A 16,609-nucleotide genomic window follows, 5' to 3' on the forward strand; every position below is an offset into this window, starting at 1 on the left:
AACTAAGTTAAATTTTGTTTTTCTTGCACGAAATGACCAAAATGCTGAGATATAAGGCCATCCTGTGTGTTTTTATTTAATGTTTGTCTATGTCAGTGGTCTCAGACTTTTTTTCATTATAATATACCACTTATATAGAGGAGCATTACAGCGCTGTTGCTTTCATGCCTGATTTATTAAGACAAACTCTTCACTGTGTCATTTTGAATACTGTAAAAGCATCAGTTAAAAGCAAGAAGCACCAGGTCCCCTCTAGTTAGTCCGCCTGTGGCTACCAATGTTTGACAAATAAACAACTAGATGCCTGGTCTGGAGTGTTCTTTTTTTTTTTTTTTTTTTTTTTTTTTTTAAGAAGTTCTTTGGATGTTGAAAACGCTCTAAAGCCCACTGGGTCGCCTTCGCTTTAGTCATATCTAACGGCTGCTTTAGATCGCCTACACAGATATTAAATGCTTAATACCTTTGTCAACATGGACAATATGGACATACTTACACATCATTAGGATTCTCCCAAATTCAATGTTTTTGTATATTTTTACAGAAACCATGAAGCTAGCAAAGGTATAAATAAAAATTAATTGTATTTGTATTAAGTCATATTTCATGCTGGTCTAGTAAACAATTCAACAGTTTTCCCAATCTTTTCTGGGAGAAAGAGTTGTAGGGTAAGAGTTATGTAATCAATGTATTGATTTTGTGATGCCCATGTGAATTTTAGTATTTGTGAGGAGGTCCAGTCAACTAAGAGTTACACTGGAACAATAAAGGACTGTACTGAGAAGGCCTCAGGCATTTGCACATATGGATTAACACTTGAATTATCAGGAAGTCACCAACACTGAAAAGCTCTGCGCAGAGGAAGCGAATTATACATTACTGATATGGTTTAATTTAACCTTTAGTTTCAATTTTTTTAACTCCAAGTATTTGAGAACACCTGGGTCTGTGCATACATTTCCAATGGCAATGTTTCCCTTCCTGCTTTTGTTTCAAGCCTAAATTGTCATTTTTTAATCGCATCAGCTAACAGCTAATAAAAATGACATAAGTGTTGCAGTACGCTTGTTTAATTTCCTCATTAGATAAAGTGAGAAAGCAGAGGATTGGCGTGTGACCTTTTGTCCCGCCACAGCATGGCGCTATTCTCCCAGAGAAAATTAAGTAAACAATTTATTTTAGGGCCCCCTGGTAAATTTTAAAACCTGTCATGGGTGGTGATTAGCAGGTTTCTGTCCCTTTTTTCACCCATAAACATATCTGATATTCACACACACATTATGTGAAGTGACTAGGCAAGAATGTTTAGTATCCCACCTGGCAGAGTGGAAAAATAACCTTTTAAAAATGTACTAACTGACAGAGTAAATTGTTAAATTACACCATCTAACTTACAGTTAATTTTATTCTGTGTCTGAAATCTACCAGCTACTCTCATATTTACCAGGATTGTTGGTGCTCAGATAAAATAAGATCAGATACTCAACATATGCATTGGGACTTATAACATACCGAAATGATGCATGAAAACTAAAATAAAAGATAATATGCTTAAATACACAGATACAATAAAGGTCAATGTATAATAAAAAAAAAACTATTGGCCAATCTTTAACGATAAGTAGACATCATTTTCCTTCGAACTAAAATTCATCCCTGCTAGGAAAAACCTTATACATATTACTTCATTAATAACATACATTTCATTTTATTTTATTGTATTTACTTTAAAAAGGAAAGAGGCTGTTGCAACCCGCAGTGTTATTCTGACCAACGAATGCCACAACCAGTCTCTTTAAATGGATTAGTTCTGGACATCTTGGATGGTCAGGGAGGATCTCTCCATGGGCCATTAATCATAACTTATCTTATACTTTTGGTGAGATATCACAATGGCAGATTGGTAAGATAAGCGCAACTACACCGTTTCCGTTACTTAGATTAAGATTAGCAAAGAGATATCTCGTAGTCTATTTGTAGGATCTAACGATTGTTGAGGTATCTACATACATTGTTTGCAAAGGTTCACAAAACAGTCAATCTATTTTACACGGTACCACCTAAAAGGAATTTGCACTTATAGCCTTCGTGTTACCAATGAAAAGTAAAGGAAATAATAATGACAATCCCTACCATGAACTAAACACTGAGTAGATCATCGCTTTAAGTTGATACGATAATGAAGTTCGTTTAACTTACACATCCAGTCAGCTACAGAGCAAAGCTTAATCATTATTTGGAGACAATATAAAAATTATATTGACTGCTTTTATCTCTGTTTTGGTTTTACCAACTCCTGAGGGAATATATCTGCTCTTAGCTCCACTATGTTTGACCAACTAGTGTCTACCTGTTGTCCGTCGTTGGGTTCAGAACAATTTGTCTGAAACAGCTTAAACAATGATGCTATGATTGGAGCAGTTGAGGAGTGAACCCAAGAATCGGTAAAACTGGGCACGAGAGCTTGAAAAATTTTACTGAAACTGTCTTTAAAGCTCCGTCTCGCTGAGGGAAGGCTCCAGATTGCAGGTGATAATTCTCTGCAGTTCATGCAATAAGTGACGCTTTAATATCGTCACATTTGTTTTGATACTTTATGAACGGATAAGCTTTGAAGCTTTTGCTGTCAATCAAGCAATCCTATACACATAAAGTGTCTAAAGTGACACAATATTATTCCAATTTCAGCAGTCTTATAAAATAACATATAAGGTAAACTGAAAAGGCTTATGACCCCAAATATAAACATATTAGAATGTGCTGTTAATCTTCCCATCATTCCAAACACTTTTGGCGCTTTGGAGCTTCTCCTAAAAAGAGATAAATGGTGATAAACCTTCCCTCCAACGATATCAGGAGGTATTTCCACTTTTCCAGAAGACTTCCAACAACCAGACGCATGCCTATAGTCAGAAACAGCTTATAAGCTTTGAGTCTTTGATAATAAGAAGCTGTTTGACTTTAAGACTGTTTGAACACAGTATTATCAAAGGTGAATTGATGAATATGTTCATTAAAGATCATTCTCTTGTTGGGTAATTGCCAGGCAAATAATAATATATTATCCGCCTTTACCACTCCCCCGACACAGGGCTTAACACACTGACCACGACACTAACAGCTGACGTGGCAGCACTCTTTTTGCGGCGCGTGGTGTGTGTGTGTGTGAGAGAGAGGAGTGTCGTATTTGCGTTGTGTCTTGGAAGGGAGCCAAAAGATGTTCGATTTTATTTCAGCTGTCATCGCATGACCTTCACTGTGGAGCACACACACACACACACACACACACACACACACACACGGGCAAATTTAGACATAAAAAAGGACTTTGGTTTTAATTTAGTTCAACAGGATACATACACCCTGTCTGTCTTTCTGTAGTGTTAAGTTGCAATGTTGTACCGCCACCTACTCGTCTTGCGCTTCCGTGTGCACAGCTGTTTTCATAACGCGTATGAACGAGAAACTTATTTAAATCGCAGAACCGCCTTAAAATCAACAACAATCAACATGTTTTCTGTGCACCACTCACGCAAGATTGTAGATTTTTGCCCGATATGAAGTCTCATGATGATGTTGTCTCCATGCCGTGGATGAAGTCGTGGGTGATAACATGAGGGGGCTGAGCACACTGCCCTGTGGGACTCCGGTGTTGAGCACTAGAGCAAGTCCATTACCCAGCTGAAGAGTGCTGAGTTTACCAATCAGTTTTACAAAGATAGTGTTGAATGCTGAGCTGAAATCAACTAATCCAGGCTGGCAGAGACGTTGTTCTGTATGTTCTGGAGAGCCAGTTTCTCAAAGCACTTCATCAGGAAGGGGGTGAGTGCTACAGGGCGGTAGTCATTTGTAGACTAGACACTGCAGACGATAGTGGTTGTCATGAAGCAGGTGAGAACGCTCTCCTTAGACGGTGATACGTTAAAACGGTCAGCAATGACATCAACTAGCTTTTAGTAGCTGTACAGGGATGTTATCAGGCCCAGCAGCTTCAGTCATATTCACTCTCAGCAAGATTTTTCTCACATCTGCTGAGGATACTGACATCGGTTGATCCTCTGGAGGCAAAGACTCTGGAGAGACTCTTTGTTGAGGAGATCAAAGTAAGCAGGTGTTAAGCTCATCTGGTAACGTGGCCTCACACATGAATGGGGGGGGGGGTGTTCCTGTTTCTTTTGCAGCCATGTTCTGGATCCACATATCGTAGGTGCTGTTTTATGCCTTTGTTTTATAGAGACAGCTGAAGATAGACAAGAAAGCGGGAGGGCGGGAGGGGAGAGAGGGGTTGACATCCAGCAGAGGACCACAGGCTGGGATCTACCACGGTGAGGACGGAGCCTTGGTACAGGTGAGCTACCAGGTTGCCCCTCTGCATTTTACTGCTGTCCACTGTAGATGTTTATAGATTATATTTAAACTACTTTATATATTGCTGTACTTCGTTACTACCACTGAAAATGCTTGAGATCCTAGCAAGACAATCTAACAGTTCAACTTTAAAAACATAATTCAAAATATTTTAAATTTGTTTAAACTGCATTCAGCTCCAGAGAGGTGCTGAAATGAAATGTTTGTTAATGATCTCATTTTGTCGTAATGATAGCCAAAATGTTTAGCTGTGATGCTAATGATGAATAATCCACACACACAAATGCATTCGTCTGTGTCCCCACATGAATGTGCAGCATCTACCTCCCCTCCCAACACTCAATATCAGAAGGTCAGCTCCCCACTAATGATCTCAACAATTCTGGCTGGAGTAACCTGACCCCAGATCAGTGATGACGGGCATTGGCCGCCGCCAAGATTGACAGGGAATGTGAAAATCTCAAATTAGTATCTGTCTCCAACCCTGGGGTATTTCCAGAAAAAACATGGCTCATATTTCTTTGACTTGGCACAAATGGAAATGTGGGCAGGGAATGATGAATAAACGATGGCTTGACGAGATGTCGCAGAGCAAGGCACTGAACCTTCAGCCCACTAAACACACCAAAGCGAGAGTGGTAGAAAACTTCTTGTACTGTGCCTGTTTTAATGGGAAATTCATACTATTAAATTATAATAGTAATAGTTTTCTATACATTAAACCGAGCAGTCATAACCAAAACACACATATTAAAGTCTCGGTTAGTGTTATTAAAGCTACGGCTGCTGTTTCAGTAGAATTTTAGGCATCATAATAATGTTAAATCTGGGGACTCGCACTTTATTTTTTTAACTGCACACTCCAACTTAAAGCAAAGTCAAAATCGACTTCCGCAAGATCTTTTTTGGGACCCGTAGGATCCCAAACCCAATGCAGAGATCATTAAAGTGATGTAGCTATGGACAGCGTGCAGATTTAAATTTAGTCATTATGTGCTCTGGGACAGTTAAAACCCTAATTATCAGCCCTTTTAGCTGCCCCCTCACAGCCTACTCTGACTGATAGCTTCCATGTTATGTGGTTACCTCAGCCGCTCCAGGGGAGTCCCTGAGCCCTCTGCGACACGCCCAGTGACAGACGGACTTTTAAAAACCATCACACACTGAAGGACAGCGAGTGCACACGGTAACCCACACCGGGCAAACCCTGCTGCGGCACATGTTAGGGTTATAAATCTCTCCGCGGCGTTGGCGGTTTAATATGCTTTGAAAACTTTGACGGATGATTTGAAGGAGGATGAGGGGGGATCATCTGGTTTAAATTACATTTTCCGTAAAGTCTTCGAGATAATTTTAACATTTCTTTCAAAATGTTTCTTTCTAACATAATATTCATCTATCTTTGATTTAGTAAATATTGTTTTATATGATTTAGGCAGAGGTCAGTCAAAAATGTATATCTACACGACCAGGATGTAAGCATGTGAAGACAAACTGAATTCAAAAGTTTAATTCAACATCTGTGGAAAAGTGACATAAAAACACAACTTTTTTGGGGTGTTTCAATTCATTTGTGCAAGTCTAAAAGCTTCCCTGTGTGTCTGTATTGCTGTGTATGTGTGTGTGCATACTGCGTGGGCTGCAACCATCCTCTGAGGAGCAGTTAGCAGACGGTCTAATAAGCGCTGATGAAAATAAATCACTGCTGGCTCCAACAGAGAGTTGCAGTCACTCAGCACCACAAGGTCTGGACATCTGCGTCTGCAATGCAAGTCTTGACACAGGGAAATAGTTTATTGGTCCTTGGACTGGATGCCCGGAGATATAATGTGATATTTATAGTGGTGGTACCAACATTTTTTGTATACTTCAGTATACATCCTTTATGTGCATTGGATGTGTTGGTGACAAATACTGAACATTTATTTAGAGCTACTTTTAAGATTATTGGAGTCAAATTTCAAGTTTCGGGTCAGGTCGAGTCTACCTGGCTCTGTTTTATTTGATTTTTGTTGTTCTTAAATAAGTTAAAACATCACGTAAAATGCTTCTTTTCTATGAAGGTCAAACGGTGAAGTTTCAAGTCCTCATTTTTATGACTGAAATGTGGCTTGCATCCTAATCTCCAGTCCCAAGGCTGCCGCTGAGTCGGTTGCAACAGCTGTTAGAAAGATCAAACTTGGCCAAGTTATAACCCAAGTGTTTACTGCGTGGAGATGTATCCATCACTATATAAAAACAGGTTACACCACACAGGCTACATCTAAGTTGTTGCTAAATGTCTACACCTACCAACTGCCAGCCGTAACTGTTAACAGAACCAACTGACAAAGCTAACGTCAGCTTGCTAATGTGTTTAAATTTGTTTAGAGGGAAGATGAAAAGAGGTAATACACAGGAAAAAAGATCATCCTGTAGAGCCTACATCCCATTTTGTATCTAATTGTTCATCAACTGTCTCCCTCATTCTGAAATCTTAACTCAATGTTGGGGATGACTAATTTTCACTCCTGCCACCTAGAAAGAGGAAACAATTGTCTGATCTGTGTAACATCTGTAGTGTAGGAATGTGGCATAAATAGCATTGCTAACCTTCTTCTTCACAGAATTAACGTTTAGCTTCATTATGTCCTTCGTTACGTTCATAGTCATAGTTCACAGCTAGCTCACTGAGGTGACACGTGAATCATTGACAGTATATTTAATGGACAGAGCTTCTGGGTCTGTGAAGTGAAGCCAACACAGAAGTGTCTTAAACCTGCATTCTATGTAAAGGCCAGCAGGGGGCAGCTCCATTGGCTGCATTAAAAGACAGATAACATGCAGTCTTATGTTAAAAAAAAAAACGAAGCAAGATTATGTTACTGTCCCAATCCCAGGCAAGCCGCCATTATTTCAGGCTAAGGATGAGTCAAAACTGCGCAGCCAATGAGCGCAGATCATCTCGCGGTACGTCACAATCACTGACTCAAGGTGGCTCCATCTAACTTGTCCATCATGGCGGCGGCCAAAACGCAGAATTCAATGCTTCAAACCCGGTACTCCACAAACCAATGGGTGATGTCACGATTAGATCACACTTGACTGAATGAAACACGACATATACAAGACAACAATCCACTGTAACAATATTAGGATGAACCTATGGCGATATTTCCCCAGTAACAGAACTTTCAGTCAAAGAGACTGAGGGGAAGTGATATAACATTTAAGTTACTTTAAAAGCCTAAAAGATTTGGGGCTGGAGCCCCATAAGCAACCACACCCGCTCCGCCCCTATAAAATAGCCTGAAAAGACAAGACTCTACCTCAAATTTGTACAAACGTGCTTACACGCTACAACTTTCCATACCTTACAGTAGCTAACGACCTCAACAAACCTGGAGGTGTCTGTTAGATAATCAAAAGATAAATTTTCGCTAGGACGCTCCTTCAAATGTCACTTGGGCAATTACTGGAAACACAGTACGTCACACAAGAAGGTACACGACTACTTGTAAATGCCACAAGTGTGAGAATTGAGACAGGTCATCCGTTCGAAACCCCTCATGTAAAATCTTTTGCATGTTTTCTCTCTGACCTAACAGGCAGCTCGAATGAGACGGACAGCTGAAAATGATAGCGATACTGCATCGTGCAGCACAGTGTGAATGTGAATGTGTGTGTGTGTGTCCAGTTCAGGTTACATCATCACAAATCGGCTTCACTTACAGCTGAGGACAGTTTTCATCACTGTTGAGGTATGTGTCATTCTGTCTCAGACACACACAATATACTTGACACCGTATCAACTGATATGGCAAGCTTACTTCAAGACTTACTATTTAAGGAGACTAAAAATATATATAAACCAAGTCAAAGAAGGCAACACAGAGATGAGAGCAAGAGAGGCACTTGAACATTTTACTTTCTTATTCTATGTGCAAATAAACTCCTCAAATATAAGATAATTCCTTTTTGACAACAAAAACACAAGAGTAGTTTCTCGGCTTGTCTTTAGCCTCTCTACCATCTCCCTTTTTTCCTCGCGCACAACCAATTTAAAGCTCCTGTCACTGACTTGCAGCTTTGTACTAAGAAGTCTTGTCCAAAGTTATCACACTAAATAACCTGATTCTGAGGCAGGACTGCCTGGTTGACCCAGAAAGTCCCTTCACAACTGGATGAGCTAATGGAGTCCAACACGAAGAGACCAGATCGTCAGGGGATCGCTCGGCTCAAAACACACAACGCTAACAGTTCATAAGTGTACAGTTTAGCACAAATCTGTACTGAGGTGGCTGTATTTCCAAAACACCCTACATGCCATTTGGATCCTTGCTGTTGATGATTTAGTACAATGGAACATTTCTGCTTTTCAAACTGGAGCTGCTGAAAATGAATTCCTATTTGTATTGTGTGTATTTAATCAGCAGCATATAGTATACGTATCTCGGGCACCAAGTCGGGCCCATCATACTCATAACGTTGCATATGAAGGAAGGAATGCAATTAAATTGTCACTGACTCATGATTCTCCTGCCGAGACTGCATGTTCATTAAATTTCTACATGGTTGGTTGGGAACTCATTAACGGTGCACAAGACATAGACAAGAAGATTTATATCACTCATGTCTGTACGGTTAATATGAAGCTATGGCTAGCAGCAAGCTAACTTAACTGGCCACGCTGTTCATTTGGACGTTCCCAGTCCGGCAGAGTCAGCTAATAGGACTGCTAGAGCTACATGCCGTTGAGGGAGGGTGTAATGCTCATTCATCCTGCCCTTGCTGTCTGTTTTTAAAGACCTGTTTTGCATTTCGAGAGGGTTATATGAGAAGCCTCTTTAGATGCAAGTCATTGGAGTTGATGATGCACATGACAAGAAAATTTCTCTGGCTGACATGTGATGCTAAACTTGAAGCAGTGGAACCAGTAAAACTAGCGAGACTGGAGGACGGACTGCGTGGAACGTCGTGTTAAAGTGTTAACGGTCGACAGGTGGGAAAGAACACAGTGAGTAGAGAACAGGACACTAAAACACGATGGCGCGAACTTAAAGAGGCGTGTTCGTACGTTAAAGAGAAAGAGTGATGAAGAAATGATGAGCAAGAGCAAAAAGAACGGAAACGGGAAACGAAATGGAGGAAAAAGCAGCAGCTGAACTTTTAAATCCACCTGTTCTCTCTTTCTAACACATACTCACTGTCACAATCACACCCGTCACATTCCAGAAACCCAAAACCCTTTCAAAAATTTACGAGGTGTTTGTCATATGGTGAGTGTGTAGGCTAAATATGTGCGTGACTGAGACAACATTATGGCAGAGATGCAGCACAAGGTCAGTGTGTTTTTGAACTGAAGAAGCTTCAAGCTTATTTTTCCTTCCACTTTGGTGTAACTTCAGGTTGCAGCTGAGCTCAACTTGTTCTCAACTTTGATGATTGAAATCCATTTCTCTCATAACACTCGCAGCCACTTCAACAGGGTTCTAACTCTTTTTAAGGAATCATTTCAATAATATTGACAATTAAATTTCCAGGTGTTCTAGGACCTATTCTAGGATGACCTGAACCACTGAACACCCTTCTAAACCTGAAAACATTACTAGTCAAAAGGGAGATATGCCCTAATTGTTAAACATCTTAAAAAACGACACTGACCTATGCCTTGTATCTACAACTGCAATCTCTGCCCTGTATCTACAGCAATGACCACTGTCCTGTATCTGTTTGTGTTAATTGTTTTTTATGTTTAATAACAGCTTGTTCTGCTGCACCAAAGTGACCAAAAAAAAAGACAAGGAAAAGTACTAGTTTCATTTATCAACACAGGGTTTAAAAGAAAAAAATACAAATGCCATGTACACTATGGTCAGAATTTGGACATGAAAGATTTGATTTGTAATTTGCTAAGACTTGTGACTTGACTTTGACTTAAGGATTTGCTGATTAGCATTATTAAGGGGAGGTATCTTTATAAGCCATGTTTTGGCTTCAAACCTCTCCTGCACATTCCTATAAATTATATTGTGTAGGAGCAAATAAAATATAAATAAAAGAATTAGAAACCATACCCCCAAGAAAGTGCCCATTGTTTACACATATTTACATTTAGGTGAGCTATAGTAACTATTTTCTGTCTGAACAGGAAAGTCATTGTGGAGGTCAGCTACAAACAAATAATTTTGTCTCTAATTTAAAGGACTTGTTAACTAAGTAGCTGTTCGTCAGCTGCAAACACCACAGAATTGAATCTGCTGACAGTCTCAAAATGACACGTCATCATAACTTCAACCTTTGCCACCAATGTGAGACAGAGAGGTGATGGCTAGAGATCCAAATGAACAGCTCAAATATAGACGACAGGCTGACACATGAATATAAATCATAACAGAGCACCAACGAGGAATAGAAACACCCCAAAACCCTGTATGTGTGTGTGGCTGTAAATCAGGCTTTATATAAAATGTGATACAAGCATCAGATGACAGAGCTATGATATAATCTGAAAATAGAGACAAGGAGGACATGAAGGTAAATCAGATTTACTCTCTCTCTCTCTCTCTCTCTCTCACACACAAACACACACACACACAAACACTCCTAAATCCAGCCGTCTAAATCCACAGCAACAGAGAGCACGGAGCAAAGCCTTGCTTCAAACCGGAGCTATTTCACACCTTTCATAAAAACATCTCTCCCACACACAAACTGTCGCTCTCTTCTTCTATCCACCTTTACCTTCTCAGTTTATTGCTGAAATCTTGCCCCAATCCCTCTCTCGTTATCACTTTTTCCCTCTTTTCCCCTTTAGCTCACATAACACTCACACAGTAGGGGAGTCTTCCGCTGACTTCCCTTTATACTATCATCCCATCAAAACCCAGCCAAGGCCCATAATGGCCTCAAGGCATGGGATGGTAACACACACACACACACACACACACACACACACAGAGAGCAATAAATGCCTCTCCAGTGTCTCAGATGTCCGAGGAAAACTATTAAAAGCTTTTTTTGGAATTAATGGTTCGGTTTCACCATTCAACACACCGTACCACCAAGGAAATAATCGCTGTTAGTATTTTATTTTACATCAAGCATGACTACTTTTCTTTAACACTAATGGAAAGTAGATTCACACAAATGCTTTATGGAAGACACCGAAGTTAGAAAAAGCTGAATCACTGCACAACCTCACATTTAAAGATATATTGTTAATTCAAGAATTAAAGTTATTATATCCCACTTATCACTGTATTGCTCTCTGATTATTGGTGAAACAACTGTCGATATGTAGAAAATACTATCCTAGTACTAGGATCTATTATGTCAGTAAAAGTTGCAATACCACAGGGTATACATATTCTGTAAAAGGCATGGATTAATTATTAATGAATTATTTTCTTAAAAGGTCCAGTGTGTAGGATTTACTGGCATCTAGCAGTGCTGTTACAAGTCGCAACTCCATCACTTCACTCCCCCCTTCCAAGCATCAATAAAAATCTGGAAAGTAAGTAAAGTTGTCAAATAAATGTAATGGAGTAAAATGATAAAGTAGAAGTAGCAGAAAACTGAAACACTCCAGTAAAGTACATCTACTTAGTTAGTTTTCACCATATTGGGTCTGTGGCTTTGGCATAGTTTTCCAACTTTAGTGGCCAGTGAATGAATGGCTGTATGCAGGAATGAATGACTGAATGACTGAAGTTATCTTGTTTATTTATGTATATATATATATGACTGCAAGAATCAGTGAATGAATTAAATAATGATAGATGGCTGAATGGATGAATTAATGAATGAATGAATGAATCTCTTGGTGGAGAACAATTGTGACCTAAACCACATCAAACAAACTGAAATGAATGAAATTAGACTGGAAGACTAACTTGAAGGAAAAGGTACTACATCTTTCATTTAGTTATATACGATAACAAATCCATAAAAACACTTGTGCTTTGCGTACTTCTCTGTATTTAGTTTGGATCACATAGGCCTCAAGCAATTATAGCTGGTCCCATCCCATCAGCCAAAATTGAGCAACATGTGTTTGTCAGTTCTTTGTGCCCGGACAGTATGTATGATATGCATAGCTGAAGAAAACTTTTAAAGCCTTGGATTTAGACAGATGAGGTGCCCACACACACATACACAATACTCATACACACAGTTGTCTTCTTGTTTTAGCTATAGGGTCAGTGGGGCTAGCAAGGGTTAAAACCATAGGACTATTTCACACTTGCTAATTGCTCCATATGCACACATGGCCACAGAGGAATGTAGACTCACTGTGGATGGAAGACAACATTACCAACATTTATCAAGGTTTTGACAGCTGACACAACAACAGAGGAAAAAAAAACACTGAAGATTTCATCATGCTTATTTCCTGAAACGTCCACTGGCAGCATCACAGACGCCACCACAAGATGATTTGATATCATGTCACTCCGTCTGTCCCGAATCAAACTGCTTTTCTCTCCCTAAGTGAAAACCTATTGGCAAATTAAGCGTGTAAATTGCTCTCTATAGATTACATTGTGTTTGTCTTTTCTAGAAGAATTAAAGTTCTCATTCCTCCCTAAGTCAGCTATTTTCTCATTTTCATTGTGTTTCTTAAAGCAAATAGGTATTTAAATAAATATACTCGAATGTAAAGACATTAATAAAACAATGTCAAAGTGAGTTGCATGCAATGTTGGATTACTCTCTTGCACACAGATAATAACACAAAGATTTTTGTCCTCACCGGCATGCAGGGTTGATGGCGTTGTTGGTGTTTGAGATGTGGTTGGTTTTACCCGCAGCCACGTTAGGGGTGCCGGTGTTGATCTTTGGCGTTTTCGGGTGAGCTGCGTCCCCTGAGCCCTGTTGTTGAGAGCCCCGGGATTTTTTCTCCTCCAACATGGCCAAAAGTACACATACAAATACAAACACACACAGATGTATATACAGTACACACTTTAATCTGTCTCGTCTTCAGTCACACGCATGGACACATACACGTCTACTTTTGAGTCAGTCAGGTTTGTTGGTTGGTAAGCATGTGAAATCCAAAGATAAGTTCCAAAATGAACAAGTAGATAGTGAAGAAGAGGACTTTTCTCTTGCTATTTTGTTTGAATTATTTCCATGTTTAAAAGGAAGTGTTTTTAATCCTCAAGTTTTTTCCAAAAGTCATTGGAGATGAATTCCTGAGGTAGGAAATCCTCCTGCAGTTCTGGAAAATTAAGGAAACAGATCCACTTCCACAGCAGGCTTGCAACAGATCATTACCCTCTGATTTTAATACTGGATGAAAAAACAAACGCAAAAACTAAAAAAACTAAACAAATGCAAAAGTTGGAAAATCTTTCCAGTTTCCCCAATTCCTTTGATATTCCCGTATTCTGGAATTTCAGGCGTCCCAGAACCCAGGTGTTCAGGAACTCAAGTGTTTCGGATTTCTGATGGCTCTTCAGCCTTTAGTAGCTCAGCAGGATTTGAGCCGAGACTGAAACGCTGCCCGGTACTATACCCGTCCCTCTGAGCCAGCAGCTGGAGAGTGGGAGAGAGAGCGCGAGAGAGATAGCGAGAGAAGGAAGCAACCAATATAGTTTTAAGGGCAAGAGAGGGTGAAAAAGATATGTGTGTGTGTATAAGTTCTAATAAAAAAAAAATAAAAAAAGAGTAAAAAAACCAACAACAAAAAACACTTATTAGTACGATTAGATGATTTCTTGTACACACACTAATCCCCCCCCCTCTCTCTCGCCATCAAGACTTCCTTGGTTGCCTCTCTCTCTATCCCTGTGTGTCTCTTTGTTAGGGGCATTTTGATGGAGACCAAATTGGACGAATCTGTGAAGGCTTAACTCAACTCTTCAAAGAACAGCATCCTAGCCTTTCGTCCTGGGAAACTTTTCAGAGTTGACATACACAGAAATAAATTGACAGGTGTGTTAATAAGCTAACAATTAGCCTGTAAGCATGCCAGTTAGGCTTTAATCTCCAAGTCAGTCACTGGTTTTATAGGTGGAAATGTTGACGATTGATATTTGCTCGCACTATTCAATTAAAGACATTTCTTATTTTGGATTTGGAAACCATAGGGAGACTCAAGAGTAGTAGCCACCGCTATTGAGGTTCAACAAAATATAGCGAAAAAAGGCATCAGGTCTAATATATGACTCAGATTTTAGTTGACGAAATGTTAAAACTTTGTTTATTCTATTAGGTATATATTTTTACAGTTGGAGAATGTAATAAGCACTTGAGGCCTACAACAATGATATTTTCATTTCCATATAATGTCTTTTTGTCAAAACCAGAGAAAGCCACTTAAGAGCAAGATGTGGCTCCGGGGCCCCTCACTCGATAAAAGGTCAGAGCGTCACCAAACAGGTTTGTTGCATTCTAAATCTTTTGGGGAATAAAGTTGATCAATGTAATGAAAAGCATTGTGAAACTGTACTGGGCTCTGATGGAGTCCCCTACCTCACTGCCCCACTGAATGGAGACCTCTAGTGGTTCTCAGCAGTAAGTATATAAGCAGAAAAGTGGAAGGGCACCCTGGTAGCTCACCTGTTAGAGCACGTACCACCTACCAGAGTCCTGCAGTGGTTTCAAAAAAAGTTGTTTATTAACTTCTTAAACACATACAAAATTTAAAAATATTATGGTGGATAAAAAAAACGTACTAATGTAGTCTTTAAATATGTTGCAATAAAAACAATTTAAGCATAAAGTTGTAAAGCATAAAGAAGGAATAATAATACTGTATGAAGCTCACTTCCCTAATTTTTGCTCAATTCTCATTTGTAACATTGTATTCTCTCTGTATTCTCTGCAATTAGTGTTTGTTTAAGTTTGTTTTTACCTACTTATTTGTAACTTTTACCTGTCCGCAGGTGTCCGAGGAAATAATTTTACTGTTAAAACCGATTAACACCAACTTTTCGGACGATTCATGCTTGCCGGTTTTAGCTTTCAGGGACCAACAGGGGCCATTATTTACTGAGAAGGTTCCCTGTGAACTCAAAAACAAGAAATGTTACTTTAAATATTGGCGGTCTTAGTTTCTTGAATATATCTTGTATTGGAAACACTAAATATTCAGTATTTCATTGACAATAATCACCACAACCCGTCATACTTATCACCTATAATTGAAAATAAGAGACATTTGAGTCAGAGGACCTTGTTAAAAGTATTACTTTGCTTTACATTATACAAAAAAAAACCAAAAAAACAATCCATCCACCGGAGTAATATTGACAAAAACATACAGTAGTAGTACATCAGTGCAATGTAGTGCAACATGTTTCACAGTCAGCGGGTACTTACATTAATCAGCCACAAGGGAAGCAACAGCTCTGATAATTCTGTACAGACCAAAAATAATCAACATCCACTGAATATATATTTACACTTTAACAGAGAACGAGACACTGTAACAGGTTTTAGTAGCGTGTCAGCTCGTTTCAGTTTGATTCAAATAAGACGGATGTGATTTAAAAAGAGAGAAGATAAATAAATAAACCAATCCCTGTGTGTGCTTCAAGTGGTTTGTATCAGTGACTCGAACAGGTAAAACTTGCAGGTTTCAGTTTAAAAGCATTTAGCAGAATATGAAGAGTTTATTTCTGAAATATGTTATATGTTGAATTATCATTTTGTCAGCCTAAGTATCTTTGATATGAACAACACATAGGTAAATTAAATTAAATGCCCCTAAATCCCTGTGTGAGATGATATGAAGGCTGACATGCTACTAGACTAACTTTGATATAAAGAAAACATAAAGAAAATGACGCCACTTGCTCTGAACTAATGCCTGTCTATCGTCTCTGCTTTTTTACAACAAGCATGTTTTAAATATTGTCAAAATAGCACATTTTAATCACACATAAACTCTCCTCAGGATGTAAGAAAGCCCTCCTGCGTGAATAAAACATTTACAGCAGTTAATTCAAGCACTTAACCCTAATGATCTTTCCATTTAATGAGCAATGCCCCCTAAAACAAAACGCATATGTGATTCCTTGAAAAATAAAACTGTATTTAAATGATATGTTCGCTTTGAGTTTATGTGGTTAGAGATGTTTTCAGTACTTTGTGGTTTATTCATATGGTGATCCCAAAAAAACTGATTATAGTTTTCTTAAATAAATCAGCATGAATTTGAGTTTAATCGCTGAAGTATCTGTTAAAAGAATAGTTTGGGAAATACACTTATTGACTGGCAAGAGTTTGATGAGAAGATCGATACCACTCAGGA

The sequence above is a fragment of the Morone saxatilis genome, unplaced genomic scaffold, assembly GCF_004916995.1.
Source record: "Morone saxatilis isolate NCDOM2014 unplaced genomic scaffold, NCSU_SB_2.0 Contig4, whole genome shotgun sequence".
Taxonomy (NCBI): Eukaryota; Metazoa; Chordata; class Actinopteri; family Moronidae; genus Morone; species Morone saxatilis.